The 15,963-nt window shown below is 46.2% G+C and overlaps 1 protein-coding gene across 5 annotated transcripts in view; it reads right to left on the bottom strand.

Moving 5' to 3' along the window:
• Positions 1-14,906, bottom strand: part of MAF1 (MAF1 homolog, negative regulator of RNA polymerase III) — a 33,853-nt gene extending 18,947 nt beyond the window's left edge. Inside the window, exon 1 of one of the 5 annotated variants that reach the window (XM_037891783.2) lies at positions 14,597-14,906. The gene's annotated coding sequence lies outside the window, so the exon portion shown is untranslated. Of the gene's footprint in view, positions 1-14,007; positions 14,489-14,596 lie in introns of those variants that run through there. The other 4 variants (XM_037891784.2, XM_043538919.1, XM_037891785.2 and 1 more) reach the window with 4 other exon arrangements.
• Positions 14,907-15,963: the final 1,057 nt, after the last annotated feature.

The following is a 15,963-nucleotide window of genomic DNA, read 5'->3' as shown; positions in this document are numbered from 1 at the left end:
TGTCTTTGTTCCTAGACGCAGACATTGCTATTTAGCCTATTAAATCACATATTGTGTGCTTGCCTCCAGCTTATCAAGTGATCCAGATTGCTCTGTGTCAGTGACAGGGTGGATAAAAATCCATGATTTTAAAAATTAAAAAAAAAAAAAAAAAATCGGATTTTTTTAAATTAAATCAGATGTTTTTGATAAAATGCTTTTTGAAGAAAAAAACACCTATCTAAAAATAGTTTTAATTAAGATACATTATAGCTCAAATATATCATCATGTAATAGGGATTATAAATTCTAATTCTATAGTTTGAGACAATATATTCATGTAATGTTTAAGAAAAGTTTTGTAAATGAGTTCCAATAGTTTATGGATTAGTGACCCAATCTTATGGGGTTCCAGGGGCTTCTGTATAGCTTATTTAGGTTAATCTTTCTATCTACCCAATGGGACTCCTGCTCAGTCTAGAAGATATCATCAGAGATGCTTAGTTTAGCAGTTCTCAAACTGTGGATTTGTGTCTCCAGAGATAACATGCTTGTTAACAGCAAAAATGTTTTAAAATAAATAAATATATAGAAGTGAGAAATAACAGACCTCAACTCTATTGTTCCTCTGCAAATGTGTGCACACAGAGTCAATCCCTTACCTCTCTTTAAAAGTGCAAAGTTTCAAAAAGTTCAGTGAAAGAAGATTGTTGCGGGCGGAATAGATCTGGACAAGGAGAAGTCCGGACATAAATGTGAGAAGAGAGGGACATATGCTTTTTTGTTAAAATATTATATGTTTGCTGTTGAAGAAAAAGATCCAGAATACTTAACATTGTAGTTTTAGTTAAATAAAACAATTTAAATGTCTGTCTGGTGATGTTCTCCTCATAATACAGCATGGCAAGAAAATCCTCCAAATATTAATGATTAACCTGTTGAACTGGAGATATTTATGAAGTCATTGGGAGGTGAACTATCTGCTTCAATTACCTTTGGTAAATGAAATAACCAATCATTCATTTTCTGATATAGCTGTAAAACTAATCTGAAGAGTTTTCAGAATAAATCACTGTTTAAAAATGTATAGCGTGTACCTTCTAAAAATGAAACCTACCTCTCTCTCTCTGAGTTGTGAAGAATATGTATTAAGGTTATAACAACCAACAAGAATGCACTTTTATGTAGAAATCCATGATTAAATCACTAGACAGGAAGACTCCATTTAAATCATGATTTAAATGAATTTGATTTAACTCAAATCCACCCTGGTCAGTGACCTGTCCTCTTCATGATTTACCACTCGACCTGGGTCTTCTGCAAATTCTTCCAGGCCATTGATAAAAATGTTAAATAGCATGGGGCTAAAAACCGTTCCCTTGAGCACCCTGCTAGAAACAATCTGCTTGATGGCGATTCCCTGTTTACAATTACATTGGCCAGCCATTAATCTGTTTAATATGTGCCTTGTGAATTTTATATCATTCTGGGGTTTTTCATCAGAACGTTGGGAGGTACCAAGTCAAACACCTGAGAGAAGTCTAAGTACAGTACAACAGGTTTCAGAACAACAGCCGTGTTAGTCTGTATTCGCAAAAAGAAAAGGAGGACTTGTGGCACCTTAGAGACTAACCAATTTATTTGAGCATAAGCTTTCGTGAGCTACAGCTCATTTCATCGGATGCACACGAAGAAGTGAGCTGTAGCTCACGAAAGCTTATGCTCAAATAAATTGGTTAGTCTCTAAGGTGCCACAAGTCCTCCTTTTCTTTTTACAGTACAATAGCACTCTTATCTCATCAATAGCAATCTTATCTCATCAGGTTAGTCTGGTATCTATATAAACCCATGCTGATTTGCATTAATTACATTACACTTCTTTAGGTCATTATTAATCAAATCCCACAGCCGCTCCATTATTTTGCACAGGATCAAATGCCTATCACCCTGGTTATAAAATTGGCCCAACATTAGCTTTCTTCCTACACCTTGCTCCTGGTGCATACTTTTGGGTGCTCATGCTGCAAACACCTGCCCTCAGTTGCGTTAAGGAACGTGGTGCTTAAAATACCAGCAGACACCTGGAGCCCTGTTTACACTAACTCTCCAACCACTGACCACATCCATGACAGCAGTGGAAAGTCTAGCAAAAAAATCCTAATGCACACACAGCCTCTATGGAAGTGAAAGCCAACCCTAATCCTGACACAGAAGAGGGGGAAGGGATCCCGGACTGATAAGCAAACAGCAGCATAGGGCTTTTATAGCCTTGGGTCCAGAATAGCATCCCAAGTGTTGCTTGGGATAGCATCCTACGCATGCTCCCTAGCCGTGTTCTATTTTGAAAGCATTTGGTGGCTCATGACTCCTGCAGTGGAATCGGCAGGGAAGGGATAGACTTCCAAAAGACTTGCTAGTTTAGCTAATCTCATGAAGTTACTGAGAGACATGGCATCACCACAGAGAGAAATCCTAGGTCACGACACTAACTTCATTCAAAAGGCCTTTGTTTCAGTCCTGGATGTGTAGTTATACAAGATTTTATAGCTCCACAGCACCAGGCACTGACGATCGAGCAGCAGAGTTCTGGACACTGGGACCTCAAGGAACATGGACCTCACGTGACCATATCCCGTCTCCAACGGTGACCAGTATGCCTTGCTACAGAAGAGAGAGCACTGAACCCTGCTAGAGACAGGGAATAATCTGCCCAAAGGTGAAATGTCTTCCTACCTCTTGAGTGGTAACATATGCTCAGAGAAACAAGGCTTCAGCACCCCCATTTTTTTCCACACCCACAGACTGCCCTCAACTGCCCCATGGGCTGAATCTGGCCAACAGGCTGCACTTCAGCCGTATCCTGAGTTACCATAAACCCAGTCATCCAAGCACAGAGGGACTGGGTTAGCATCTGAAAAGGCGGTATTGGCCAGGTGACAGAGCATTATAGAGACACTTAGGCTGTTAAGAGGAAATAAAACATGGGGTATCATTAAACAATTACAACCCATTCTTGACAGGGACCAAATTCTGACAGAAAATTTTCCTGAACCTCCTCTTCTGGCCTTCAAACAACTACTCAACATCATCAGAAGCAAGCTCCCCACAGACCAGGACACACCAATTCAAAGTGGAACCAGACCTGGCCAGAATAACCAATGCAAAACCTTCAGACATACCTCCACTGCTATGAAGATCAACCTCCCTAGAACACACCTTTCAAGATCAATGGATCCTACACATGCCTATCACAACATGCATATACTTTATCCAGTGCACTAAGTGTCCCAACAACAACTATGTGGGTGAAACCAGACAATCACTATGTTCTCGAATAAACTTGCACAGGAAAATGAGAGAAAGATAAAAAACACCGTATCACCTATGGGCGAACACTTCACAAAATGATCACTCCATGTCTGACCTCTCAGTCCTTGACCTCAAGGACAAGGAAACCTGCACACCTTCCAGACACAAGCCTGGGATCTTAAATCCATAACTCTGCTAGACAATAAAAATCATGGGCTGAAGAGAGACACCGGATTTATGGATTTCAGAGTAGCAGCCGTGTTAGTCTGTATTCGCAAAAAGAAAAAGGAGGACTTGTGGCACCTTAGAGACTAACAAATTTATTTGAGCAGAAGCTTTCGTGAGCTACAGCTCACTTCATCGGATGCATTCAGTGGAAAATACAGTGGGGAGATGTATATACATAGAGAACATGAAACAATGGGTGTAACGAGAGTGATCACTTAAGATGAGCTATTACCAGCAGGAGAGCGGGGGGGGGGGGGGGGGGCACCTTTTGTAGTGATAATCAAGGTGGGCCACTTCCAGCAGTTGACAAGAACATCTGAGGAACAGTGGGGGGGGGGGGGGGGGGGGGGGGGAATAAACATGGGGAAATAGTTTTACTTTGTGTAATGACCCATCCACTCCCAGTTTCTATTCAAGCCTAAGTTAATTGTATCCAGTTTGCAAATTAATTTCAATTCAGCAGTCTCTCATTGGAGTCTGTTTCTGAAGTTTTTTTGTTGAAGAATTGCCACTTTTAGGTCTGTAAATCGAGTGACCAAAGAGATTGAAGTGTTCTCCAACTGGTTTTTGAATGTTATAATTCTTGACTTCTGATTTGGGTCCATTTATTCTTTTACGTAGAGACTGTCCAGTTTGACCAATGTACATGGCAGAGGGGCATTGCTGGCACATGATGGCATAGATCACATTGGTAGACGTGCAGGTGAACGAGCCTCTGATAGTGTGGCTGATGTGATTAGGCCCTGTGATGGTGTCCCCTGAATAGATATGTGGACACAGTTGGCAACGGGCTTTGTTGCAAGGATAGGTTCCTGGGTTAGTGGTTCTGTTGTGTGGTTGCTGGTGAGTATTTGCTTCACGTTGGGGGGCTGTCTGTAAGCAAGGACTGGCCTGTCTGCCAAGATCTGTGAGAGTGATGGGTCGTCCTTCAGGATAGGTTGTAGATCCTTGATGATGCGTTGGAGAGGTTTTAGTTGGGGGCTGAAGGTGATGGCTAGTGGCGTTCTGTTGTTTTCTTTGTTGGGCCTGTCCTGTAGTAGGTGACTTCTGGGTACTCTTCTGGCTCTGTCAACCTGTTTCTTCACTTCACCAGGTGGGTACTGTAGTTGTAAGAATGCTTGATAGAGATCTTGTAAGCGTTTGTCTCTGTCTGAGGTGTTGGAGCAAATGCGGTTGTATCGTAGAGCTTGGCTGTAGACAATGGATCGTGCGGTGTGGTCTGGATGAAAGCTGGAGGCATGTAGGTAGGAATAGCGGTCAGTAGGTTTCCGGTGTAGGGTGATGTTTATGTGACCATCGCTTATTAGCGCCATAGTGTCCAGGAAGTGGATCTCTTGTGTGGACTGGTCCAGGCTGAGGTTGATGGTGGGATGGAAATTGTTGAAATCATGGTGGAATTCCTCAAGGGCTTCTTTTTCATGGGTCCAGATGATGAAGATGTCATCAATGTAGCGCAAGTAGAGTAGGGGTATTAGGGGACGAGAGCTGAGGAAGCGTTGGTCTAAGTCAGCCATAAAAATGTTGGCATACTGTGGGGCCCTGCGGGTACCCAGAGCAGTGCCACTGATTTGAAGGTATACATTGTCCCCAAACGTGAAATAGTTATGGGTGAGGACAAAGTCAAAGTTCAGCCAACAGGTTTGCCGTGACATTATTGGGGATACTGTTCCTGACGGCTTGTAGTCCATCTTTGTGTGGAATGTTGGTGTAGAGGGCTTCTACATCCATAGCGGCCAGGATGGTGTTTTCAGGAAGATCACTATTTCCCCATGTTTATTTCCCTCTACCCACCCCCCACTGTGCCTCAGATGTTCTTGTCAACTGCTGGAAATGGCCCACCTTGATTATCACTACAAAAGGTTTCTCTCCCCCCGCCCCCCTGCTGGTAATAGCTCATCTTAAGTGATCACTCTCGTTACAGTGTGTATGGTAACACCCATTGTTTCATGTTCTCTATGTATATAAATCTTCCCACTGTATTTTCCACTGAATGTATCCGATGAAGTGAGCTGTAGCTCACGAAAGCTTCTGCTCAAATAAATTTGTTAGTCTCTAAGGTGCCACAAGTACTCCTTTTCTTTTTACTGGATTTATGGCTCATTACAACAACCTGTCATCCACTAACCTTCCTTTTTTGTCCTCTGACTGCAACAATATCGAATGATCTTCACTTTGAATGGTCTTTTACAACATGTGTAAGCCCCTTAGTTTTCAGTTTAAACTGGTTTTTACCGAAAAAAAATCCCAGATTTTACAAAAAAAAAATTTCTGATTTTCACCCTACTTTTGTATCATTCAAATATATAAAAATAACTTGTTTTATTAGGAAAATACATGTATCTCATGCAATGTATTGTAGTTCAATAATACATTAGTGTGTGTGTACATGCAAAGCTGCCTGCTGAAGTAAGGGTAGAAGATACAAACAAACAGGCACGCACGCAAGCTCTGAAGTACATATGCATCTGAACGTATTGATTACTCTCACACCCACTACGTACACATTTTAAGCTATTAGCAGATAACGGTTTAAAGATATGACATGCTAAAATGGGAAGAAAACAAAAATCTGTATCAGAATACATTTCAAAACACAAGGAAGTATTCAAAAGTTAAAAAACAGGAGAAAAGGACAACGTTGAGTGTATGTGCTGCAAATGGTGTGGCCCAATTATTCAATTTAAATATTTATAGGCTAATAGTTATAAGTCTACAACAGTAAACTTTTTTATTCAAATGAAAAGTTTTATTTGGGGATTAGAGATGTATTGTTTTCTTAAACTCAGAGGTGGCGTTTGTTTTGAGTTTGTTTTAGTTCTGCAGCAAACCACACCGAATTCATTCATCAAAGCATTAATCTACTGAATACTTTTTTCCCCTTGTACTTCCATCCACCAAAATAAACCTCAATACTTACCAAGAAATATTAATAGTTTTTTCCACCAATTTTCACTTGTTTTTGTCGTTGTAGTAATAAACACCAATAAATTCATGGGAAAAATTAAATAAAATAAAAACTGAAAAACAACGGACCCTAAATATGTGGCAAGTACCTGTGCTAAACACTATGTTCTACCTCGTATTTAGCTGTGATGCTCCCAGAGTCTCTTTTCCAGACCAACAGAGCCCTGGGTAGCTCAAAAGTTTGTCTCTTTCACCAACAGGAAAAAAAAAAAATACTGCCTCGTCCCCTTCTCTCTCTCTCTCAGAGGAAGTAAGTGAGAGCAAGAAGCTGTTCAGAAGGTAAAATCTGAGAATGAGCAATTTGTGCCAAAGGCATAAAGAGGCTAAAAATATTTGTAGGCAGAGTCCCAAAAGGAACCTTTGAGCTCTGGGCTCACTGCACAGACCAATTAGCCTCCAGCCAGGGAGATATTTTACTGCGGACAATAAAGCATACAAGGTGCAGGTGCCCCGCTCCCCACCTCAGCCAGGTCATGAAGGCAGGCACACAGCTAGCTGTAAACACGGTACCTGAAGACTTGTTTTAAGAACTAGTTTCTTTTTCTCACCGGTCTTGGTAAATCCCTTCTCTGGGGCCAAGCAGAAAGCTCTCCCTGGAGCGCGGCTGTTCCCCAGCACCTCCTGAAGAACCTCCTCTTTCATTTAAAAGGATTAGAGACCTGATCCTCAGCTCTCCTCCAGCAGCACAAAGCTGCCATCAGTGGAAGATTCCCGCAGCATGGGGAAATCCTCAGTTGGTGCAGTCATCCATGCCCATCATCCAGTCCCTGTCCTGGGGAATGGGGGAGGCCGGGGCAGGCCGGTGCATCTGTCATCCCTAGTTTCAAGAACAGGCCCTTCACTGGTTAGAGCAGCCATGTCAGTTCCATTCTCCTGCTAGAGAAGTGCTCCTGAGGCAGAAGGGGCAAAATGCTACTGTCCCTCAGAGGAACAGTGAAGATGTCCAGACCAGAGGAACAGATGGGATTCCAGCAACCCTGCATTGAGCTGGTGGGACTATAACCCACTTCCACAAATTTCTGAAAGAGCCTGAGTTAATTTTGCCACTACAGAAAGACAGCTGCGACAGTACCTCCATCAAGCATTGACGGAAATAGGGCTCCCTGCTATGAGGGCCATTTATCTGTAGTAAACAAGGACAGAACAATCAGATCGAAAGCAGGAAACATTAAGAATTAATAGTCGGAAATGCTTCCCAAAAAAGACCAATTAGGTAATGGAACAGGAAACTAATAAAGGTCACATGATCTCTATCTTGCTACATGACTAGACATGTAGCTGATTCAGGAAGCTAAGAAAAATGGTGCTACGGTGAGGCAGGAGTGAGATTCTGAGAGAAGAGAAATTCTACAGTCCAAATATCTACGCAGTTCAATGTGCTACATTAGTGAAGCATTAAGGCTGAAAATCTCACCTGAGAACTTCGTCAGCCATGAGAGAGAAGGATCTTTTATAATCCCAGCAAGAAAGCAAGAAAGAGAAACACTGGGAAACGGAAATCAAGTCACCTCTAACTGAAGCGTTTTGTTAAACTTTCCATGAAATATAAGTGAACATTTAATGTAGATCCATTTTTGGGAGCTGTAATCTCATTACTGCAGCATATATGGGACTTTGGAGAACAGACAGCCCAGAAGTCTGCACTAGTTTTTCATATCCGAGTACCAGGAGCATGTCATGGAATTTGTACCCCCACTGAGTTACCAGACACCAAATAATGAGAGAGAGAGAGAGAGTTTGGAAGGGGGTGAAGCAGGACCAATGCCACTCATTCTGGGCAGATGCCAGCCAGAGCCATTGTCCAAACTGTCTGTCAGAAAAAGATACCATCTGCTCAGACACCAAGAGATTCATGAGCAAACTCATGGGCAAAAGGGAAACAATGAAAGTTAACCCCATACAGGAATGGACAGAAGCCAAACCTTGATACAGTCAAGTTAGCAAACAGCCCAACCATGACTAGATGAGACCAGGAAAGGCAGAAAGCAAAGGGAACATGTAACAGTTAGAGAATGGGTAAAGACTGATCTTTTAGTCAGGCAATAGGAATGGACTCGTCTGACAGGAACTGCTCTTGTGGTTTCCCTGATACCAAAATCCACTATTTGGACTTCTTGCTTTTCAGTACAGCTGTTGCTCATCAGAGCAGGGACTCCCCTCCCCCACTTCCCCACCTCCTGGACCTCTGTCATAAACGTACAGCTAAGGGTAACATAAAATCACTCCTTTACTTGTAAGGGGTTAAGAAGCTCAAATAACCTGTGTCATAAATATAAAGGGAAGGGTAACCACCTTTCTGTATACAGTGCTATAAAATCCCTCCTGGCCAGAGGCAAAATCCTTTCACCAGTAAAGGGTTAAGAAGCTAAGGTAACCCCGCTAGCACCTCACCCAAAATGGCCAATGAGGGGACAAGATTCTTTCAAATCTGGAGTGGAGGGAACAGAGGGTTTGGTCTGTCTGTGTGCTGCTTTTTCTGGGAACAGATCATGAATGCAGCCTTACAACTCCTGTAAAGTTAGTAAAAGTAATCTAGCTAGAAAATGCGTTAGATTTTCTTTTGTTTAATGGCTTGTAAAATAAGCTGTGCTGAAGGGAATGTATATTCCTGTTTTTGTGTCTTTTTGTAACTTAAGGTTTTGCCTAGAGGGATTCTCTGTGTTTTGAATCTGATTACCCTGTAAGATATTTACCATCCTGATTTTACAGAGGTGATTCTTTTACCTTTTCTTTAATTAAAATTCTTCTTTTAAGAACCTGATTGATTTTTCATTGTTCTTAAGATCCAAGGGTTTGGGTCTGTGTTCACCTGTACCAATTGGTGAGGATTATCATCAAGCCTTCCCCAGGAAAGGGGGTGTAGGGCTTGGGGGGATATTTTGGGGAAAGACGTCTCCAACTGGGCTCTTGCCCTGTTCTTTGTTTAAAATGCTTGCTGGCGGCAGCATACTGTTCAAGGACAAGGCAAAGCTTGTACCTTGGGGAAGTTTTTAACCTAAGCTGGTAAGAATAAGCTTAGGGGGTCTTTCATGCAGGTCCCCACATCTGTACCCTAGAGTTCAGAGTGGGGAAGGAACCTTGACAATCTGGTTGGCACCTGACCAAAAGGACCAATAAGGGAAGAAGGTCCTTTCAAATCTGTGGGGGGAGGTTTCTTGTTGATTTCTTTGTTGCCCTCTCTGGGACAGAGAGGGACCAGAGCAGGAAAAAACCATCTCCTAAAACCCTACCTGAAATAAGCATCCAAGATTACAAAAATTGTAAGTAATAGCAAGGATATGTGTTAGCTTATCTTTCGTTTTAGCTGTGAACTCTCCCTACGCTAAAAAGGAGGATTATTCCTGTTTTTTTGTAACTTTAAAGTTTTGCCTAGAGGGGAATCCTCTGTGTTTTAAATCTTATTACCCTGTAAAATTACCTTCCATCCTGATTTTACAGAGGTGCTTCTTTTACTTTTTTCTTTATTATAAAGTTATGTTTTTAAGAAAAAGCCCAAGGGTCTGGTCTGTGCTCACCTTGTTTACCTATTTGGTTGGTATATGATTCTCAAGCCTCCCCAGGAAAGGGGGGGTTGGGGGGATATTTTGGGGAAACAGGAACTCCAAGTGGTCCTTTTCCTGAATCTTTGTCTAACTCACTTGGTGGCAGCAGCGATACCATCAAAGGACAAGGAAGAATTTGTGCCTTGCGGAAGTTTTTAACCTAAACTGGTAAGAATAAGCTTAAGGGGTCTTTCATGCGGGTCCCCACATTTGTACCCCAGAGTTCAGAGTGGGGAGGGAACCCTCACATGGTGGCAGAGCGGTGGGATAATTCTGAATCAGAAGCACACACCTTAGGATTTTAAAAGGACACATTTTTTCTTTTGGCTGCTTGAAAGCCAGGGAGGGGGTTGGTTTTTTTTTTTTTGTTTCTTTTTAAAGGACACTTTTTTTTCTTTTTTAGCTGAGAGCAGCTGCAGTTTTTTTTTCTTCTTTGCCTGCAGGCAGAGTAGTTAAGTCCTGCAAGGAAATTCACAAGCTAAAACAAAAGATAAGCTGACACATTTCCTTGCTATTCCTTACAATTTTTGTAATCTTGGATGCTTATTTCAGGTAGGGTTTTAGGAGATGGTTTTTTCCTGCTCTGGTCCCTCTCTGTCCCAGAGAGGGCAACAAAGAAAACACAAACAAAAAACCTCCCCCCACAGATTTGAAAGGATCTTCTTCCCTTATTGGTCCTTTTGGTCAGGTGCCAACCAGGTTATTTGAGCTTCTTAACGCCTTACAGGTAAAGGAGGAATTTTATGCTACCCTTAGCTGTACGTTTATGACAACCCCTTTCACCCCAAATCTTCAGTTAGCTTGTCCAGAATCAGGAATAGCAGAAGGTGCCTCCAACTACAAAACAGCTGATTCAGTTACAGTGAGCAAAACTCTGGAGACTCCTAGGACAGGAACTCCTAAGAACCTAAGAGCTGCCCTATTTGGTCAGGCCAATGGCCCTTCTAGACCAGTATCCTGTCTCCAAGAGTAGTCAGAACTAGAGCGTCAAGGGAAGTTTACAGAACAGGGCAGTTGGCGATCCACCCAGTCTTCCCCTTCTGACTGGTAGTCGGAGATTTAGGGTTGCCTGGAGCATGGGGCTGCAATCCTGACCATCTTGGCTAACAGCCATTGATGGCTTTATCCTCCACTAACTTTATCTAGATCTTTTTTGAACCAAGCAGTTACAGTTTTGGTCACCATAACATCCCATGGCAGTAAGTTCCATAGGTTAAATGAGCACTGTGTGAAAAAATACTTCCTTTTGATTATATTAAGCCTACTATTAAATTCATCAGTTGACTGCTGGTTTTTGTCTTGTGGGAGAGAGTAAGCAACACTTCTCTATTCACTTTTTCCACACCATGTACAATTCCCTCCCCCCCACACCCCCTGCCTTAGTCATCTGTTTCCTAAGCTGAACAGCACTAATCCTTTTAGTCTCTCCTCATATGGAAGCTGTTCCATACCCTTAAATCATTTTTGTTTCTGTTCTTTTAACCCATTCTAATTTCCTTTTTGAGATGAGGTGACCAAAACTGGACACAGTATTCAAGCTGTGTGCACACCATGGATTTATATAGTGGCATTATGGTATTTTCTGTCTTATTTTCTATTCCTTTCCGAATAGTCCTGAACAATCTCTTGGCCTTTTTAACTGCCACCGCATATCGCGCTGAAGTTTTCACAGCACCGTCCACAATGACTCCAAGATCTTTTTCTTGAGCAGTAACGACTAATTTAGAACCCATCATCATTATATGTATGTAGTTGGGATTATTTTTTCCAATGTACATTAATTTGCACTTTAAGTGTTGAATTTCATCTGTCATTTTGTTGCCCAGTTACCCGTTTTGTGAGATTCTCCTGTAGCTCTTTGCAGTCAGCTTTGGACTTAACTACCTTGAGTAATTTTATATCATCTGCAAATTTGCCACTTCACTGTTCACTTTCGTTTCCAGATCATTAATGAATATGTTGAACAGCACAGGTCCCAGTACAGAGCCTTGGGGAACCCCATGGTTTACCTCTCTCCATTGTGAACACTGACAATTTACATTTACTCTTTGTTTCCTATCTCTTAACCAGTTACTGATCCATGAGAAGAGATTCCTCATGACTACTCAGTTTCCTTAAGAACTTTTCGTGAGTGACCTTGTCAAAGGCTTTCTGAAAATCCACGTACACTTTATCCACTGAATCAGCTTTATTCATGTGTTTGTTGACAACTTCAAATAATTCTAATAGATTAGTGAAACTTCCTTCCCTTTACAAAAGCCATCAAATTGTGTGTGTGTGTGTCTGCCTAATAATTCTGTTTTCTAATATAGTTTCTAACAATTTGCTTGGTATTGACATTGGGCTTACCAGCCTACAAGTGACAAGAATCACAGCTGAAGCCCTTTTTAAAAATTGGCATTACATTTGCTACCTTCCAGTCATCTGGTACAGAGGCTTGTTTCAGAGATAGGTGACATACTACAGTGAGTAGGTCTGCAATTTCAAATGTGAGTTTCTTCAGAACTCTTGGGCGAATACTATCTGGTCCTGAAGACATATTACTAAGGATGAGAGTTTGTCACGGAAGTCACGGATTCCGTGACTTTCTGTGACCTCCGTACCGGCCACTGCACCCTCCCCAGCAGCGGGAGGAGTTTGAGTGGGGGCTGGGGCGCGGCACAGGTTGAGGGCTCCCCATAAGCAGCGACATCCCTTGGCTCCTAGGGGGAGACATGGCCAGGGAGCTCTGCGTACTGCCTCCGCCTGTAGGCACCACCATCATAGCTCCCATTGGCCGCAGTTCCCAGCCAATGGTAGCTGCGAAGCCAGCGGTCAGGGAGGAAGCAGCATGCAGAGCTGCGTGGCCACGCCTCTGCCTAGGGGATGAGGGATGTTGCAGTTTCCAGGGACGTGCAGAGCCAGGTAGGGAGCTTGTCAGCCCCGCCAACCTGCCCCCACCCAGCACCATGGTCCCGGGCCGCACGCCATCGCCCACCCTCCCCCACAACACCAGCATGGGACCCAGGCCACCACCCATGCCCAGCACAGGCACTGGGCACCCCCCAGCCACCCCTCTTTCCCTAAGCATGCGCATTGCCCCCATCCCCCAGGTCGCCCCGTCCCCTGAGGGCCCATGGCGCACACACCCCGGGCCACCCTCCTCCCCCAAGCACTCACAGCACCCAAGTCCACCCCCTCCCCTGAGCACCCCCAGGCTGCCCCCCTCCCCAAGATTTAGTCAGGGGTATATAGTACAAGTCACGGACTGGTCACATGCTGTGAATTTTTGTTTACTGTCTGTGACCTGTCCATGACTTTTACTAAAAACACCTGTGCCTAAAATGCATTACTGTCAAGTTTAACAACCAAGGAACCAACTCAATCAAGCAGGGATAGCTCTGAGCCAACAGTGCCATAAAATATACCATATATCTTACATGTGACTAAGTCTAATTACAGGCACTGCACATCCAGGGATTTGTCCCAGATGTGCCTTAGGTGTGTTTATTGGTAGTAAAAGAAGGATTGCTCTGCCCACGGTAACAGAAGTGGCAATCTAACAAGGATGTTGCCCAACCTCAATACCTGTTGGGGAGAAGCAGAGGTCAGAAGAAATTGGTTTTGGCAGCTGATATAACAGGTACCCTGTCTCCCTAGATGCAAGACAGAACACTTCCTTGGGACAGGAGACTGGCAGGGACGCTGAGGCAGCATTTAGTCTGGGAGAATACTTTTCTCCTGTCAGCTAAGATTTCTGAGGCATGCAAAACTTTGTAGCTGAACTTTAGAGCCTCCCTATCTAGCATGGTGATAGGGCCACATAAATACCCAACAAAGCTTCACTTAGTATCTGAATAAGCAAGCATACGTAGTACCTATCCTTGAATGTACGTTTTTCCGCTCTCTGTCACTTACCAATAAAACCTACTCTTGAGACAAGTAGAATTGGTCTGTGGATACTGTCAGTGGGGGCAGTCACTGTGGGCAATGCTGAGATACTGACCTCAAGGATGATACAATCCAGAGCGAGTGCAAATTTCACTGCACTGTGGCAGGCAAGGGGCGTGAGACCTTCCACCCCAACAGTGCCACAAGATCCAGATTGAGGCACACCTCAAAGCAGGCACCCACCCATGGCAGCCCCGTAACTCCCAGCATGCAATGCTCCATCCCACCCTAGCACCCCCCCACCATACACACCCCAGGCGCTCCCAGCTGCATGCTGCGCTCCATCCCAGAGGACACCGCCTGGGGCCTGGAGGTCCGCAGCTCCCACCATGCAACGCTCCAGCCCCTCCCTCCAGGGGTGCAGCCCCAGGGGGCCACAGCTCCCACCATGCACCACGCCGTGAGGCCCTGGAACGCAGCCCCTGAAGGCTACGAACCTCACGGTGGGGGGCGGCGGGAGGATGCACCTGCCAGCGCGCCGTGCGTCACAGGAGCCTAAGGCCCAGTGATAAGACTACAACTCCCAGCATGCAAAGCGCCGCCCCGGGCCCAGCCGCTTCCGCCCGCCCTGTCCCGTGCGGCGCATTGCAGCCTGGGAGTTGTAGTCCTCGGGCTCCCGCGGCTCCGAGGGGTCGAGCACGGACCTACTCGCGTCTCGCTGGCTCAGTCCCGGCCGGTCTCCCCGCGGCGGCGGCGGCTCCCTCACTCTCTGGGCGCCTGTAAGCGGCACAGCGGGCGGGGAAAGCTCGAGCAGGGCGCCTCCGCCCCGGCCGCCGTCCGACTCCTCGCCGCGGCCCGCCGGGCCTCCGCCCGCCTCGACATGTCCCCGGCTAACCGGGCCGGAGCGACTGACCGACGGAGCGCGCACTCCCCTGGCTAGCGGCGGCCACCGGCCCGTCTCCTCAGGCGCCGGACGACAACAAGAGCCCCGCCCCCCCAGCCGCGTTTGACCCGCTGCCCCCTCTGTCCGCCCATTCCTATTGGAGGAGAGAAAGGCCAATCATCGCACTCGTAACCTCCTATTGGCTAGAACGGATGCAAATCAAACTCAGAGGCCCCCCCTGCCGACGGGAGAGACGCTGCATCTGATTGGCTGCGGCTTCTCAGGCCCTGGTTGGCTGGCTGGGACAAAGCCGGAGCCGCTGTCAGTCCCGTGCGGGTGGCCTCGCCCCGCTGCTCCGGCCGGGGAGACACAGGGGGGAGGGGGACACAGGCTTCAGGGGGCGTGTCCCTGCCCCGGCTCCCGGGAGGGGCCAGTCCCCTGCATTCCCCCATAGGGGCATCCTAGGCACCCCACCCTAGGGAGGGGCCATTCCCCTGCACCCCCCATAGGGGCATCCTAGGCACCCCACCCTAGGGAGGGGCCAGTCCCCTGCACCCCCCATAGGGGCATCCCAGGCACCCCACCCTAGGGAGGGGCCAGTCCCCTGCACCCCCCATAGGGGCATCCTAGTCACTCCACCCTAGGGAGAGGCCAGTCCCCTGCATTCCCCCACAGGTGCATCCCAGGCACCCCACCCTAGGGAGAGGCCAGGCCCCTGCACCCGCCATAGGGGCATCCTAGGCACCCCACCCTAGGGAGGGGCCAGGCCCCTGCACCCCCCATAGGGGCATCCTAGGCACCCCACCCTAGGGAGGGGCCATTCCCCTGCACCCCCCATAGGGGCATCCTAGGCACCCCACCCTAGGGAGGGGCCAGGCCCCTGCACCCCCCATAGGGGCATCCTAGGCACCCCACCCTAGGGAGGGGCCAGGCCCCTGCACCCCCCATAGGGGCAGCCTAGGCACACGGCACCCAAGGAGGGGCCTGTCCGCCTTACCTTGACAGGAGCAGCCTAGGCACCGCTTCCCCCCACCCCTTCCCCAGAGGGGGGTTCACCCACCAGCCAGATCTGTCCCCGCCCAGGTCCGTTCCACACATTCCCCATCAATTCCCCACCCTTATTTCACCTCTTGCCCAATAACTCCTCTCCCCCCCTTGGGGGACCCATCCTTTCCATCAGCTGATACC

This window comes from Chelonia mydas, chromosome 2 (genome assembly GCF_015237465.2).
Source record: "Chelonia mydas isolate rCheMyd1 chromosome 2, rCheMyd1.pri.v2, whole genome shotgun sequence".
Lineage (NCBI taxonomy): Eukaryota > Metazoa > Chordata > Testudines > Cheloniidae > Chelonia > Chelonia mydas.
Note: the sequence above shows the minus strand (reverse complement) of the source record. Positions and strands in the feature narration are given on the sequence as shown.